The sequence below is a fragment of the Schistocerca piceifrons genome, chromosome 2 (genome assembly GCF_021461385.2).
Source record: "Schistocerca piceifrons isolate TAMUIC-IGC-003096 chromosome 2, iqSchPice1.1, whole genome shotgun sequence".
In the NCBI taxonomy this organism is placed as follows: Eukaryota; Metazoa; Arthropoda; class Insecta; order Orthoptera; family Acrididae; genus Schistocerca; species Schistocerca piceifrons.
The window spans coordinates 963,907,239-963,924,781 of record NC_060139.1 but is presented as its reverse complement, the minus strand read 5'-3'; the positions used below and the strand labels follow the sequence as shown (position 1 = coordinate 963,924,781).

Below are 17,543 nucleotides of genomic sequence, written 5' to 3'. Positions count from 1 at the left end.
TTGAAAGTCTTTTAATTCCCCTCGTGCGACCATAATCATGTCAGAAACCTTTTCACACGAATCATCTGAGTGCAAATGACAGCTTCGCCAATGCAATGTCCTTTTATACCCTGTGTACCCGGTATTTCCGCCATCTATATATGTGCATATCGCTATCCCACGACTTTTGCCACCCCAGTGTATGTATCGCCAGGTTCAAGTACCTTATGATCTATTGTGTCAATATGCTACAAGTGGTATTCCAAAATGAGAATTATTTAAACATGAATTAAATATTGTTATAAGTCTCTTACAAGCATCTGCTGCATCTTCAAAAAAAAATGCATACCTGAACCTTCTTTGAAAGCAGCAGAAATTCCTTTTCTGCCCCTCATTTCACTTACGCTCGTCATACTATAAATGCAGTCCAGGTACTTCTTAAGAGCCTAAACTTTATCATCACAGAGTGCGGCACTAAGCAGGAAATCGTCTGTACGACTTCTACTCAGAAGAGGTCCACAGTCTAACTTTCCAAAAATGCTTTTAGATCGTTTTCCTGTGAAATTCCACTTGCATCACTTATACTCTGAGGGCCTCAAATATTATTTATTACATGTTGGCACCTTTAAGTACGAATTTTTGGTTGAGATTTTCAAAACTATAGTGACAGTCTAAGAAGATGTGAATTGAATTTGTGTTAGGGAGGGCATTGGACTTGGATAGTCCGTGCAGCTATGTTAGCTATAATGGCTAGCACGCCTGCCTAGTAAATAAGGAGATCTGGGTTCGTTCAAGTCCCGGCCATGGTATTTTCATTCATTTCTTCAATTTTCATCACTATCGTGCAAATTTTTTTTTTTCCCCCCAGTACGCCAGATAAACTTTCTGCATATACAATATTTGAGAATGTTCTGTAAGGCCGACGCCAACGGCCTTGCCACAGTGGTAACACCGGTTCCCGTCAGATCACCGAAGTTAAGCGTTGTCGGGCTGGGCTAGCACTTGGATGGGTGACCATCCGGTCTGCCGAGCGCTGTTGGCAAGCGGAGTGCACTCAGCCCTTGTGAGGCAAACTGAGGAATTACTTGATGAGAAGTAACGGCTCCGGTCTCGGAAACTGACATACGGCCGGGAGAGCGGTGTGCTGACCACATGTCCCTCCAGATCCGCATCCAGTGACGCCTGTGGGCTGAGGATGACACGGCGGCCGGTCGGTACCTTTGGGCCTTTATAGCTGTTCGGGAGGAGTTCAGTTTTTTTTTTTCAGTTCTGTAAGGCCGAAACTGACCAGCTGTGCCTAATTAAATAAAGCAAGTACTTGGGTACAGCAACCGATGTGGAAACTGTCTTGGGAAACTGGTTCGACAGTCCACACTCAATGGAAATATTCTAAACCTTGGAGCTTCAAACGGGCTTGACAATATCGACGGTGTCAATATCGAGACAAGGATTAGTGTTCAAGATGTCATCATGGCGACGACGGTTACAAAAGTTAATAAATCCTTCAACAAGGCTAGGATAGGATTTTTGCTAGAAAGCGAAGATAAGCAGTTGTTAGGGTCCCACTTAGAAAATTAATGGACATCTTTTAGTTCCAGTATGGTAGACGTAGAAGAATTACGGGCAAAGTTTAAACAGGTTAAAAATCGCACCCTGGAGAAATATGTGGATTAAGGACGGAAAATGACCACCATGGCTTGATAACAAAATTCGGAAATTGTTGAGGAAACAGAAAGTGTGGCATACTCGGTGTAAAAAAGAAGGCGCAAACGGTGGCAGGCAAAAGTTAATAGAAATCTGTGCGTCCGTAAAAAGATCGATGGGCGAAGCATACTACTGCCACCGTCATACCTCAGCAAAAAATCTGGGCGAGAACTCGAAAAAATTCTGGGCCTACGAAAAATCGCTAAATGGGTCGAATGCTTCTAACTAGTCAGCCATTGGTCAATCTGGTGTGACAGTAGAAGACAGCAAATAGAAAGTCGAAGTTTTAAATCTCGCGTTTAAGATATCAGTCACGGATCAGGATCATACAAACATACCGTCTTTTGACCGTTGTACAGACTTCCGAATGGAGGAGATATAGGTGAAAACAAGTAGGTCGCCAGGTTCGGATGCAATCCCAGTTCGGTTATACAGAAAGTACTCTGTGGCGTTAGCCTCTTACATAGCTTTCACGTACCGCGAATCTCTCGCCCCGCTGAATGTCTCACGTGACTGCAAAGAAGGGAAGGGTGAAAAAAAGGGCCACAAAATTACAGACTAATATCTTTAATACTGTTCTGCAGTCAACACGTAGTGCATAGTGGGGCTATCACACTATTATAGAAACAATTCAAAAGCCAACATCGCTTAAATACTGTTTACTGGATAACCGGTTTCAGCACACTAAAGCTGCCATCATCGGATCTGTGAAGATACAACATGACAGGTTTGAGGGAGGGCTTACACCACTTACACTATATACATTACTATTAGTACAGTACCACATACCTGAATGTAGATTAACATTTGTAAACCATTTGGATATAACGATACATGAGTCAGACCAGCTGATATAAAATCACTGTCACAAAAAATAAAAAACAATTGTTCTCATGGTCATCCTTTCCATAAGATACGTAAAACTGCAGCCACAATATAAAACTATTTGGTACATGATCGTATGTATAGTATGTACAGTAAGTGTATGCGAAAATGTTCTTTGCATGGGTATTCGATTAGCAGTAATAGTAAGGTTGTATTGTAGTAGTAATGAGTGGTTATACTGTGGGACTGTGTGTGCACTGCTTGGACAGCGCTATCTAGTGGCCGGTTGTGAAACACTAGAATCGTAGCAGGTATACGAGCGCGGAATAGGGCAGTGTGGTGCCGACCGTTGTTAGTCGAGTAGGGTCATGTATCATATACTTTCATATTGTGGCTGCAGTTTTACATATCTTATGGAAAAGAATATCCATGAAAATAGTTGTTTTATATTTTTTGTGACAATGATTTTATATCAGGCTGGTCTGCCTCATATATCATTACATCCAAATGGCTTACAAATGTTAATCTAAACTCAGGTATGTGGTATTGTGCTAATAGTAATGTATATAGTGTAACTGATATAAGCCCTCCCCCAAACCTGTCATGTTGTATCTTCACAGATTCGATGACGGCACCTTTAGTGTGTAGAAACCGGTTATCCAGTAAACAGTATTTAAGCTATCTTGGCTTTTGAATTATTTCTACTCTTTAATATTGGTTTGTTGCACAATCCTTGAACATATTCCCAGTGCGAATACAATAAACACCTTTGAGACGGAAGAAGTTCTGTCCACAAATCAACACAGATTTAGGAAGCATCGCTCGTGCGAAACTCTGTTTGCCTTTTTTGCACATGATACCCTGCGAACCTTTGACGGAGGACAACACGCAGATCCCATATTCCTAGATTTCCGGAAAGCCTTCGACACGGCGTCTCAGTGCAAACTCTTAACGAACGTACGAGGATACGGAACAGGTTTCCAGATATGGGAGTGGCTCGAAGACTTATTAGGTAATAGCATCCAGTATGTTATCCTCGACGGCGAGTGTTTGTCAGAGACAAGTCTATCGTCTGGTGTGGTCTAGGGGAGTGTGGCAGGACCGCTTTTATTCCCTATTTACATAAATGAACTGATGGATCGTGTCAGCAGCACTCTCTGTTTGCTGATGACGTTGTGGCGCACGGGAAGGTGCCGTCGTTAAGTGTTTGAAGAAAGATACTAGACGCCTTCCAAAAAATTCCTAGTTGGTGTGATGAATAGTAGCTTGTTCTAAATGTAGAAAAATGTAAGTTAATGCATATGAGTAGGAAAATAATCCCGTAATTAGTAGTGTAGTGCCTGACACAGTAATCTCGACAAATTATTTACGTGGATGTTGCACGGCGATGTGAAATGAAACTTGCACGTAAGGGCGGTAGCAGTGATGTCGAATGGTCGACTTCGGTGTATTGGAGGCATCTTAGTGTTGCTCATATTTAAAGAACACGTATAGAACACTAGAGTGTCCCGTTATTGAGTACTATTTAAGTGTTTGGGATCCCTATCAGAACACAGCTTAGTGCCGCTGTGGCTTGCGGAGTATGTATGAAGATGTGCACGGTCCAGTCACGTTATTGTGACCACCGCCTATGTCCGTCGTCAACGTGCAATTAACACTGACAAACGGCAGGTGGTACCATTAGCAGTGGAGGGTATATAAAGCGTGTCGGGGGGATGCGACAGACAGTGCAGTTGCTGTCGTAACGTGGAAACGGAGCGATTTATCTGAAGGCCAAATCGGCAAATTGTTATACCGGAGCTAAAATAGCCCCAGAGGGCCGGCAACCCATATTACACCACAGAGGACAAGGTTGTCTATGACCAAGGCGTACCAAATGCACCATGGTAAACACCGGCTATTTACATACAAGATAATGGAAACATACATTCCGAGTACTACTTCCTGCAGGGGGAGCTCGAGCCAGGGCCTGCAGGAAGTATCACTACGCCAAAACCTGACTGGCTGGAGACAGCTATTTAGCGGCTAGAACCAGCCCCAAAGCTCAGTTCACTTCGTGTACTGCAACCGTTGGAGATTACGCCTTCGTCTCTGAATTGGGCTGTTACTAGTGTGTGGGTGTTTTACCATGAACCTTTGTGGAAAATTAGAAATGAACATTTGTTTGGCTCAATTAGGAGACTTTTACTGGCATCGTTATTGTTACCTTTCGATTGTTGTTCAGTCATCAACTTCGTGAACTTACGTCAATAAAAGTTGTGTTTGTGAAAAATTTCGAATTATCAGTCACAAGTCATTGGCTTTCGGGCCAAGGGTGGAAGCGTTTTCGAAACGGCGCAGTTTGTAAACTGTTTGCGTGCCGCTGTGTTCAGAGAATGCCGCGCATGGCAAAATGGCGCTATCCTTAACCGACGCCAAGACAACTGTGGTGCATCATGGACCATTATGCCATGTGTGAACGGTGGCTGTAGATATGTGTACGGGTGAATAGACTGCAACTGTTGAGCAGCTCACCGGCCAGATAAACCAAGGTGCTACCAACAGTGCCTCATCGTCTCCTCAACGACCGTTCAACGAACATTGCTGGGTATGAGCCTCCGCACCAGGCGCTTGGTTCATGAACCTGTGATCACTGCTCTTCATCGGTGATGAAGACTGGAATTTTCAAGCCAGTACCTCAGCTGGACTTCTACTGAATGGCGACAGGTGGCCTTTTCAGATGGTTCACATTTTATGCTCTATCGAACAAGTGGCAGTTGGCATATACAGCCCTGTAATAATCATCGGAAGAGTCCAGGCCGGAGGAAGGTGCGTTATGGTCTGTGGAATGTTTTCGTCTCAGGGTGATCTCGTCGTTCTAGAAGATACATTAGGTCATCACAAGTATGCGTCTATCCTTGGAGACCATGGTCACCCCTGAACGCACTGAAGGCACAAAGGATCAACGCAAGTATACGTCTACCATGGAGAACATGTTCATCCCTGAACGCGCTTTGTTTTCTTCCTCAGCACGTAGGCATCTACCAGCAGGAGAATGGAATATGTCACACAGCTCACAGTGTACATGCATGGTTCGATAAGCAGCAGGATGAGTTTACTATACTCCCCTGGCCACCAAACTTCCCGGATTTAAACACAGTCGAGAATCTGTGGGATCTCGTCGATCGGGCTTTACACGCCATGGATCGACATCCGAGAAGCGTAGAGCAGCTGGCCACCCACTAAAGTTGGCATAGTTCCACATCCCTGTCGGTACCTTGCAGTACCTCAGTGACTCTCTTTCTTCACATTTCGTAATGGCTCGGGTTGCAGAAGGTGGTTATTCAGGTTATAACAGGTGGTCACATTAATGTAGATGTATGACAGGACAAGTCTGTCGACAAATCTTTCTGAACAGACACATAACGACTACCGTCATCTTCCCCCCGATCAATGAGTCGCCTCCTCGCTTCCGTCAGCTGTGCATTCTCAAACAACTGCCAAGTGGCTACGCTCCCCTCCTCTCAGACAGGCAGGTGCGCTTGCGTACGCGACTTCCCTCGGTTCCCAGAGGACTATACTGTCATCATATTAACAAATTTCTATTTTTCGGAAACGCATTTCTTGCTATTGTCAGTCTGCTTTTTATATTGTTTCTAATTCTACCGTCGTCATGCATTTTTCCTGCTCAAATAACGAAACTCATTACTATTTAGTGTCACTTATTTCCTGGTCTAATTCCTTGAATAATACCTGATTTAATTTCACTACGTTCCATTAACCTTGTTTTACTTTTGTTAGTATTCAGCTTTTACCCTGTTCTTGGAGCCACTAGTCATTCAGTCCAACTGCTCTTAGGCAGTCGATTGCCTTCTCTGACAGAATTAAAATTCAGCATCAGATCTGGGTATTTTTATCTTTCCTCCCTGAAGCTTAACTCGTTTACCAAATTTGTCTTGGTTTATTTTACTACTTTCTCGATATGCAGACTGAATAACATCGCGGGTAGGTTGCAGCCCTATCTCAGTCGTTTCTCAACTGCTCCTTCCGTTTGATGCCCTTCTAGTCTTTATAACTACAGTCTGATTTCAGTGCAAGTTGTAGATAAAATTTCGCTACATCTGTTTAATCGCTGCTTGTGTCAGCATTCCGAAGAGGGTGTTCCAGTCAGCATTTTCAAAAGCTTTCTCTATATCTATAAATGCTATAGACGTAATTGCGTATTTCTTCATTCCACTTTCTAAGGTAAGTTGTAGAATCAGCATTGCCTCGCGTGTTCTTGCATCTCTCCGGAAACCAAAATGATCCTCCCCGAGGTCGGCTTCTACTAGCTTTTCCATTCTCCTATAAATAATTCGTGTCAGAATTTTTCAAACATGCTAGCTAGGGCATAATCACCTATGGCAAGATAACACACACCAACAACCGACAAACTTCAGCAAGCCCCTGCATATCAGCAACGTTGACTGGAAATACCAGCTGCTACTAAAGCCGACCAACAGGCTACAGCAGGGAAAACGACGAGCTCGTCCACTGACGCACAAACAAATCACCATTATTACCCTACACTGTGCATCTGATATATGGCCTATCGGACATAAAACGATGATGAACCTACTGTTACAGGTTTGCTGACGCTGACCGAGAGATCAACACCCGCACCCAGCGGCAGCCGCCGAGTGACAGCACCGCACAACGTCAGAGGTATCGACCTGCATGATACCTACTACTAACAAAGCCTACCCTTGCAGGACCTGTCGCAGGCAGCAAGACATCCGATAGTGCTCTTTCCACCCGACCTAACTATCGCAGATGTTATTTTCCCTTGGCTCTTGCCTTGGCGCTTTTCTTACTCTGCCCTTCAAATCGCTACCCTTCGTTCGACTTTCGACGCAATCTATCTCCAGATGAGCGCGTATTAATGGTTAACCCTAACCAGACGTACGCAAACATCGCAGTACCCACATCCTGCCACACCTCACTTTAGTGAATAGTAACCCTTATGCAGAGATGGCAGTAGACCTTTTGAGTTGGCCATCATGCCGGTGTGGGCGTGGTGGGGCTCTTCTAAAATTTTTCAAACATGACTTATTAAACATCGTTTGGTAATATTCGTATCTGTCAACACCTGCCTTCTGTGCAACTGGTATTATTACATTCTTCTTGAATTCTGAGAGTATTTCACCAGTCACATTTACCTCGTCTACCAAAAGGAATAGTTTTGTCGTGGCTGGCTCTCCCATGGACTTCGGTAATTCTGAGGGAAAGTCGTCCAGTCCAGAGGCACTAGGTATTACAGTGCCTTGTCAAATTTTTCACACAATATCGTACCTCCCACGTCATCTTTATCTGCTTCCAGTTTGATAATGCTGTCTCGTATTTGTTTTCCTCGAAGTAATAACAACTAAATACACTGTTCTACAGAATTCGGGGACGAGCCAGGTAAAGTAACACAACATATTAACTGCTTAATGGAAATGACTGAAAGTGCGGGAGCATGTTGCCAGCGGTCTACCAGTGCTGCACAGGAAATTGGTCATTACAAGAGGTGAAATCATCGTGGCCGAGTGAGGCTGTCGAAGACGAGAAAAGACAGTGTAAGACATGCGGCGAGCAGTTTCGGTGCACTGTGGTAATGTTCTTCATTACAACACGGGCCGGAGACAACGTTTGGACGGTTTCATATGGGGAAGAATCATGAGGAAACTGGAAAAGGACGAACTGTGAGGAGCATAACCCAGGAGTTTGGCACTGATCACACATTTTATCACGTGCGTGGGAAGCATTGCATGGGGGCTTAATTAAATATGATTGAAAATACTTTTAGTTTTTAGTAGCTGTATGTCCGATTACGCTGTTTCGTAAACGGTTGGCCCTGACTAGTATTATTACGCTATCTGACTGCAAAGAACAACAACAAAGAATGAAATGGAAAATTTTCGTAAACACAATTAATTAATTAAGTCCCCAGCAACTATGAAACCTACGAAACCAAAGCACAAGTATAACTGTTCCGTATGTGGAAGTATGACTCAACGCACATCTGGCACGGTTCTTCTTCAACAAGACAAGAATTTTTAAATACCAATTTTACTGACGTGATAAAAGAAAATTACAAATACTATAATTGCGTAAGGAAAGCAGAATTAAACTCTAATACAAGAACACACGCCAGATGCTTTGTTGACTGAACCTGTAATGACGCATTATTTAGGACACTGAAATAAAAAGAAACGGAGTTAGTTACCTCATTTATATTGATGAAAATCACTCTAATCCTTACATTATATCTCACACCGACTCTCTACTATCACATTTCAACCAGAACTCTCCAATATCACATCTCAGCAAGCACTGCCTAATAGCTCATCTCAACAAACACTCTCTGCTACAACATCTCAGCACAGACTACTCCGAGTCCTCGACAGGCACTGACTACCACGAGCTCTCGACAAGCACTGTGGAGGCGGCTTAATAATACTCTTTGGCGCAATCTCTGGCGCAGTGGCTCAGTGTAGCCACCTTTCAGCATTCCGAACCACAGGTACTGCTACTCAAAGGAGAGGAGGCGGTGACCATGGTCAGTTGCGGCATCAGATGATCGCTACGTTTGTTATCTGAGTCTGTTGTCTACATCTACATCAACGTATACATCCATACTCCGCAAGCCACATTTCGCGATTACTAAATGATCCTCTGACGAAGCTCGCTGCTCTCTGTTGGATCTTCTCTATCTCTTCTGTCAACCCTATCTGGAACGGATCCCACACCGGTGAGCAGTATTCGAACAGTGGGTGGACAACTGTACTGTAACCTACTTCCTTTGTTTTCGGATTGCATTTCCTTAGGATTCTTCCAATGAACCTCTGCTTTACCGACGATTAATTTTATATGGTCATTCCATTTTAAATCACTCCTAATGCCTATTTATGGAATTAACTGCTTCCAGTTGCTGAGCTGTTATATTGTAGCTAAATGATAAAGGATCTTTCGTTCTATGTCGGATATAAGAGGACTCGACTCACTCAGAGAGGAGAGTGAGTACACGAGTTCGCGAGAATAACTACTGACTCGTGGCATTCCCGCTTCGTACACAATCGTTTTGAAAGAAGTTTTCGCCATTAAACTATAAATGACTATTCATTTATTTCACAAAAAAAATGTGTTTGGCTTTATAGCTATTCTCATGTGCAAGTTGAAATGTTATAAAACGCCCGACCTGCCTAAATGACAGAAGCAAGTTGTATACCAATACGACTCATCGATTAGCAGTAAATATTATTATTTACACATACATTTCTATAGATACAACTTTTTCGAAGAGTGCTCTAAATTTATTTTAATACCTCTACATAGGATGTATAAAATGATGATGACATATACGTACTTTCGAGACACTACCGAGTCTGTAAAAACAGTGCCATAAAAGATGACATGAAGCTTAAGTGCAGTTTCTCAATGATGAGTCATTGATAAAATAAATTGTAGAAATGAATGATAATTTACTGAAAACTCGCTATTAACCCATACACGCAACTTGCCATGACCAAATGAAAACAGAAATAGAGTGCTTTTTGTCATAGTGATGTAACAATGTCATTGCTCTGTGCCCAGTTTTCGTATGCCGCAGCAGGTACACCGCTTGACAATTGCTAAGGAACAGAGACATTGTTGCTAGACAGGAATAATCTCAGGCAACGTTGGACGACATGAAACACAGTACATACGTAACAGAGGTGGAGTGGTATATTTGTAATGAAGAATGGTACAGATTTCACCACATTGAAAAGCAGGATAACAAGAGATAAATAACTTTCATGTACGACGCAGATCAGACTCCCAACGCAAAGGTCGATATCGGACTACCATCCCTGGGCACTAACGTACATTTTGTACCTGCTATTTATTCTGGCTGCCAAAATGTTGAGGAGTCCTTGAGGGACATTGTCCCACTCTTCTCTCAAGGCGGTTTTTCACTTTTTGGACGGTTATAGGTGGGGTTGTTCGTTGAGGAACACATCCGCCAAGAGCATCCCAGGGATGCAAGTTTAGGACCGAGCGGCATGCAGCCATTATATACATTCATTATTTTCGCTTTCCAGTGTGTCCGACTTCTCACTAGTCCTGTGTAGGAGGGCATTGTAGTCCATAAACAGAAAATTGGGACCTATCGCGTGCTTAAACATATGGACATGATTCAGAACAATCTCCATACAAAAACCCTGTGCTGTAATAGTACCTCGTGCAAAGGTAGGCAGCGGTGTTCGGCCATTGTTCATAATACCTGCCCAAGCCATAATGTCTAGGCCACGCCGAATGCGTTCATGATCATTCTGTGGTGTGTGACGTGTTTGCGGTAGTGCCAAGAGCGTAGGGGCTGGACCAGTGAGGAATGGGATCGCATGCTCTTCTCAGATGAGAGAAAACTCGGTCTCAGTCGTTATTCTGGATGTACCTTCACATGGTGGGAAGTAGGAATACGTGATGTACCCAGGAACTTGTCGAACATGATAGTTTTGGTGGTTCATGTGTTACGGTGAGTGGAGGCATAATGTTGCGTGTGAAGACCAGCCTCCAAAAACTTTGAACACGGTACATTCACTGATCAAAGTTGTTTTGACACTGTACTTCTTCCCCATGTGCTTCTTTCCAGGGATGTATTCATCGCAGACTTCGTTTTTATGATTGGTAATACGGGACCGCGCCGAACAGCGCAGGTGGTGGAGATCTTGGAACGAGAGGATATTCAGCAAATGAGTGACCTGCCCCCCCCCCCCCCCCCCCCCCGGGGGGACTTGCCCCGAGGTACCGACCCAAACAGACGTGTGCTGGCTCAGCGGCTGGTAGCAAGTGACAGAACTGGCAGCGGTTGCGTTGGCTGAGCAAGCAGTGGCAGTAGCAGATAAATCAACAAAAACGAAGGCAGCTCTACGGGAGTCCCCGAGACCAGCGTCTCTGACTCAGACACCCCTTAGTTGTTTCCAGTAATTGTTTTTTCTCGTTCACCCTTTGCAGCACGCCTTCATCGGCTATAATTCACCAGAGCGACTCTCCCGGTATTTGGTAGGAATCTTCGATGTTAAGGCCCCGATTCACTGGCGGAGTGGTCCGCCGGACTGGTGCATGGACTCATTTGGCTGTGTGTCGTCACTAGCGACCGTCTGCAGACTCTACCTGGCATCCATACAGTCACAGACCAGTATAATGACAGAGTTTTGGTTTGCATTCAGAGGTCGGATTAAGTAGGTAGCGGCCACCCGTATGTAGCACACCGACCATATACGGGCAGTGTAACGCAGCAGCACTGACAACAGGTGAGTATACGATGTTACTGTAATAAATCGACAAGGCCAACACAATGTTGTCAGGCAGGTTAGCTTGCTGCAGCAGTGAACTCAGTGGTACTGCACAGACTAATGCAGCAAGGGGCAAGGCATATTTCCACACTGATAGTGACAGCAGTGTTTTAGGATACGTGACTGGTAGTGGCACGTAAGGACAAGTGCAATGATGCAGGCATAGCTACTCGACATTGTTGTAATGGAGTTATTCTTAGCCTCACAGCTAAGATGATAGGACTGTGCCGGTCAAGGATGCACATGGACCTGTCCGTAGAGGTCACCGTTTCAACGCCACAGCAGGGCAAGAGCTCTAGGCACTAGGCACTAGGGCCACCATCGGGTACACGCCACTGTAGCGGGGACCACGCACCTGGCTTACGTAACGAGGCCATCGGCAGGGTGGGGTACCGCTTCAGTATCACGGGGTGAACAGCGGCCAGTTCAGTGGAGTTTAAAGGCCATCTGGACACTGAAGCGGTGTATCAGGCAGCGCAGATGTGTCAATAAGGAATTTGTTACATTTTCAGCTGAATTCCTCTGGAGTCTCCTGGGCTTCCACCTCAGCTCCACTACCCACTCACACCATTGTGACTCATAGATGCTCTGCACTGAGGGCGCTGTAGGTGGAACAGACGGACATAGATCGGTTTTGGAGAGAGTGGAGAAAATGAGTAGATGAACAGGAAAAACTGTGAAGTACTGGAAATGAAGGAAACGTAAGCAGACTTGGCCGAGCGGTTCTAGGCGCTTCAGTCTGGAACCACGCGGCTGCTACGGTCGCAGGTTCGAATCCTGCCTCGGGCATGGATGTGTGTGATGTCCTTACGTTAGTTAGGTTTAAATAGTTCTACGTTCTAGGGAACTGATGACCTCAGAAGTTAAGTACCTTAGTGCTCAGAGTCATTTCAACCATTTGAAAGCTGACTGGATGGAACATACACTACGAGGAGAGGAAAACGAACCATATCAATAGCTATCGAAGGTAGAAGGGAAGAACAGAATAAAATAGGACGAAGAGAGTAAAAATGCTGGATGAAGTGAAAAGAGGAAGATACGATACTATGCAGGAGTTAGTTTGGAACAGGATCCGGCGGAAACAGCAATTGTGTCAGAAATCTACCAGTAGGCAGAGCAGCTTGTGATGCTGGGGGCCTAAGAAATCCTAGCTGCTTGATAGCCGTTACGTCACGTAGACTTGAAGGTAAAATTAGGCTGGTGACCCTCATATACGTTCTTCGAGGATAGGAGAGCGCTAGACAACCTTAAGAGGGTTTGCTGGTTTAGTGATGCTTGTCAATGGTGTCTAAAGATAAATTGGTGTTTAGAAAGACTGCGATTCATGGAAGAAAGGATATTTTTCTTATGGACTATAACGAAATGGAAGAGTACATTTGCGACAAAATTAAGGGTGTCATGGTTGAAATATTGTAAACAGCACAGCGGTCAATGGGCTGCTCCAGTGCAAATTGGGCACAGCGAGATGGACACCAATATGGAACAGTACTTTCAAATACTCATGATCTGATAAGGCGCTGCTAAAATGCAACTGGTGTTAGATCCGATTCTGTCAAGAAAATGAATTTTGTCTACTACAGTCGGCTTTGTAGAAAGTTCGTCTTTCTCTCTGGCACCCTCATTTTATGATGATGGTGATGATGATGATGTTGTGATCTGCCCATCAACCTAGTCCATCACTGCCAGTCCTGCATTCTGCAGTCCTCCCAGTTTCCCTCCACCCTCCTCGTAGCTGTGGACCAACTACTTATTTTGATGTTGTCAATTAACCGGTACATTCTCCTACCTCTGATCTTATTCCCAGTCAGCACTTTTTCTTGTGTATCCTTCATTACAAAGTCTCTTCTCATCCAGTGTCTTAGCCAATTTCTTTTCCCTCCATAAACTGTTTACAGTATTTATCTTTTACCGATCACTGTTCGTAACATACTCTCAAAATGGTTCAAATGGCTCTGAGCACTATGGGACTTAACTTCTGAGGTCATCAGTCCCCTAGAACTTAGAACTACTTAAACCTAACTAACCTAAGGACATCACACACAACCATGCCCGAGGCAGGATTCGAACCTGCGACTGTAGCGGTCGCGCAGTTCCAGTCTGAAACGCCTAGAACCGCTCAGTCACACCGGCCGGCAACGTACTCTCATTCCTTACTTTATCAGCGCATTTCAGACCTTCGATTTTACGTCAGATCCACATATCAAAAGCCTCTCAGCGTTTCTGCTCACCCTGAGGCAGTGTCCACGTTTTGACACACTCCATACAAAACACTTCACTAACCCTTTCCTTTAGTGTTTATTTAACGGACCACAGAAAATACTCCTCCTTTGTAAAACACTCCTTTTTGCAACAGCTAGCCTTCTTGTTATTTCTTCATTACATGTCATGTTATTGACCGTTTTGCATCCTAGGTACCTGTAGTAGGTACCAGTACTCCATCAGCGACTAGGTAAGGCGTTATAATTTAATTAACATATTTTTGGAAACTCTGGGATACCGCCTAGCATTTTACATACAAGTGGGACACCTGTTTAGGTGGTCATCTTCTCTGTTTTTATTCTTGTCGATCTGAATCATTTTTATGTAATTTTAGTTTTCTTTTCTAATTACTTTCAATTCCCTTTCTCTGAGAGATAGGGTCGAGCTGTTTGAGAACGTCTTGGTTGCTTATTTCAGCCCTTGTTATTTTCTATATATACAGAAGATCTGGCAAAGAGGGTGGGCAGCGATCTGCGGCTGGCCGGCCGCCGTGGCCGAGCGGTTCTAGGCGCTTCAGTCTGGAACCACGCTACCGCTACGGTCGCAGGTTCGAATCCTGCCTCGGGCATGGATGTGTGTGATGTCCTTGGGTTAGTTAGGTTTAAGTAGTTCTAAGTTCTAGGGGACTGATGACCACAGATGTTAAGTCCCATAGTGCTCAGAGTCATTTGAATCATTTTTCGATCTGCGACTATTTGATGATGGTGATGATGATGCTGTGATGTATGGGCAGGTGTTGTCGTCGTTGAATGACTGTAGGACAGAAGATGACGTAGACAAAATTGTTACTTGTTGTGATGAATGCCAGCTAGCTCTAAACGTAGACAAATGTAAGACATTGCAGATGAGTAAGAAAAATAATACCGCTTTAGTAGTATGTTGCTTGACACAGTTACGTCAAATATCTGTGCAGGACGTTGTAAAGTGATATGAAATGGAACGAGCATGCAGGACTATAGTAGGGAAGGCAAATGGTTAATTGGGAGAATTTTAAGAAAGTGTGGTTCATCTATAAAGGAGGCCGTGTGTAGGACACTAGTGCGATCTGTTCTTCAGTACTGCTCGAGTGTTTGGGAACTGCACCAGATCGCATTAAAGAAAGACATGAGAGCACGGGTTGCTATATTTGTTACCGGTAGCTTCGAACAACACGTTACTATTACAGAGATGTTTCGGGTACTCAAATGAGAATCCCTGGAGGGAATCATCGAGTAAAACAAAAGTAATATCCGGTTTTCCCCAAGGAAGTGTTACAGGCCCTCTATTGTTCCTGATCTATGTTAACGACATAGGAGACAATCTGAGTAGCCGTCTTATATTGTTTGCAGACGATGCTGTCATTTACCGTCTTGTAAAGTCATCAGATGATCAAAACGAATTGCAAAATGATTTAGATAAGATATCTGTATGCTGCGAAAAGTGGCAATTGACACTGAATAAGGAAAAGTGTAAAGTTATTCACATGAGTACTAAAAGAAATCAGTTAAATTTCCATTACACGATACATCACACAAATGTGAAGGCTGTAAATTCAACTAAATACTTAGGGATTACAATTACAAATAACCTAAATTGGAACGATAACATAGATAATATTGTGGGTAGAGCAAACCAAAGACGACGATTCATTGGCAAAACACTTAGAAGGTGCAACAGGTCTACTAAAGAGACTGCTTACAGCACGCTTGTCCGCCCTATTCTAGAGTATTGCTGTGCGGTGTGGGATCCGCATCAGGTGGGACTGACGGATGACATTGGAAAAGTACAAAAAAGGGCAGCTCGTTTTGTATTATCGCGAAATAGGGGAAATAGTGTCACAGACGTGGTACGTGAATTGGGGTGGCAATCATTAAAACAAAGGCGTTTTTCCTTGCGACGGGGTCTTCTCATGAAATTTCGATCACCAGTTTTCTCCTCCGATTGCGAAAACATTCTGTTGGCACCCACCTATATAGGGAGAAATAATCATCACGATAAAATAAGAGAAATCAGGGCTCGCACAGAAAAATTTAAGTGCTAGTTTTTCCTGCGTGCCGTTCGACAGTGGAACGGTAGAGAGACAGCTTGAAGATGGTTCACTGAACCCTCTGCCAGGCACTTTATTGTGAATAGCAGAGTAATCACATAGATGTAGATAGATGCAGAAGCTGACGTTCTGTTTGAGAAAACCTGTTGAGAAAATTTAGAAAACCGTCACTTGAAGGTGACTGTGGCACGATTCTACTGCAGCCAACGTAGATGTCGCGCAAGGACCACGAAGGTAAGTACAATTAGGTGGGCATATAGGCAGTCGTCTTTCCATCTCTCTGTTTGCTGGTGGAGCAGGAAAGGAAATGACTAGCTGTGGTACCCTCCGTCACGCACCGTACGGTGGCTTGCGGAGTATGCATGTAGCCGTAGATGTATGTTACGTATTTTTCTTTCCTGTATTGTGCTACATTTCATATTCGATTTTATTTAACATTTAAGCATCTTAAATTTATATACACTCCTGGAAATGGAAAAAAGAACACATTGACACCGGTGTGTCAGACCCACCATACTTGCTCCGGACACTGCGAGAGGGCTGTACAAGCAATGATCACACGCACGGCACAGCGGACACACCAGGAACCGCGGTGTTGGCCGTCGAATGGCGCTAGCTGCGCAGCATTTGTGCACCACCGCCGTCAGTGTCAGCCAGTTTACCGTGGCATACGGAGCTCCATCGCAGTCTTTAACACTGGTAGCATGCCGCGACAGCCTGGACGTGAACCGTGTGTGCAGTTGACGGACTTTGAGCGAGGGCGTATAGTGGGCATGCGGGAGGCCGGGTGGACGTACCGCCGAATTGCTCAACACGTGGGGCGTGAGGTCTCCACAGTACATCGATGTTGTCGCCAGTGGTCGGCGGAAGGTGCACGTGCCCGTCGACCTGGGACCGGACCGCAGCGACGCACGGATGCACGCCAAGACCGTAGGATCCTACGCAGTGCCGTAGGGGACCGCACCGCCACTTTCCAGAAAATTAGGGACACTGTTGCTCCTGGGGTATCGGCGAGGACCATTCGCAACCGTCTCCATGAAGCTGGGCTACGGTCCCGCACACCGTCAGGCCGTCTTCCGCTCACGCCCCAACATCGAGCAGCCCGCCTCCAGTGATGTCGCGACAGGCGTGAATGGAGGGACGAATGGAGACGTGTCGTCTTCAGCGATGAGAGTCGCTTCTGCCTTGGTGCCAATGATGGTCGTATGCGTGTTTGGCGCCGTGCAGGTGAGCGCCACAATCAGGACTGCATACGACCGAGGCACACAGGGCCAACACCCGGCATCATGGTGTGGGGAGCGATCTCCTACACTGGCCGTACACCACTGGTGATCGTCGAGGGGACACTGAATAGTGCACGGTACATCCAAACCGCCATCGAACCCATCGTTCTACCATTCCTAGACCGGCAAGGG

General features: G+C 44.8%; 1 pseudogene; it reads left to right on the top strand.

Annotated features, from left to right (window-relative positions):
- The first annotated feature begins 903 nt into the window (after positions 1 to 903).
- On the top strand, positions 904 to 1,021 carry LOC124778473 (annotated as a pseudogene).
- Positions 1,022 to 17,543: the final 16,522 nt, after the last annotated feature.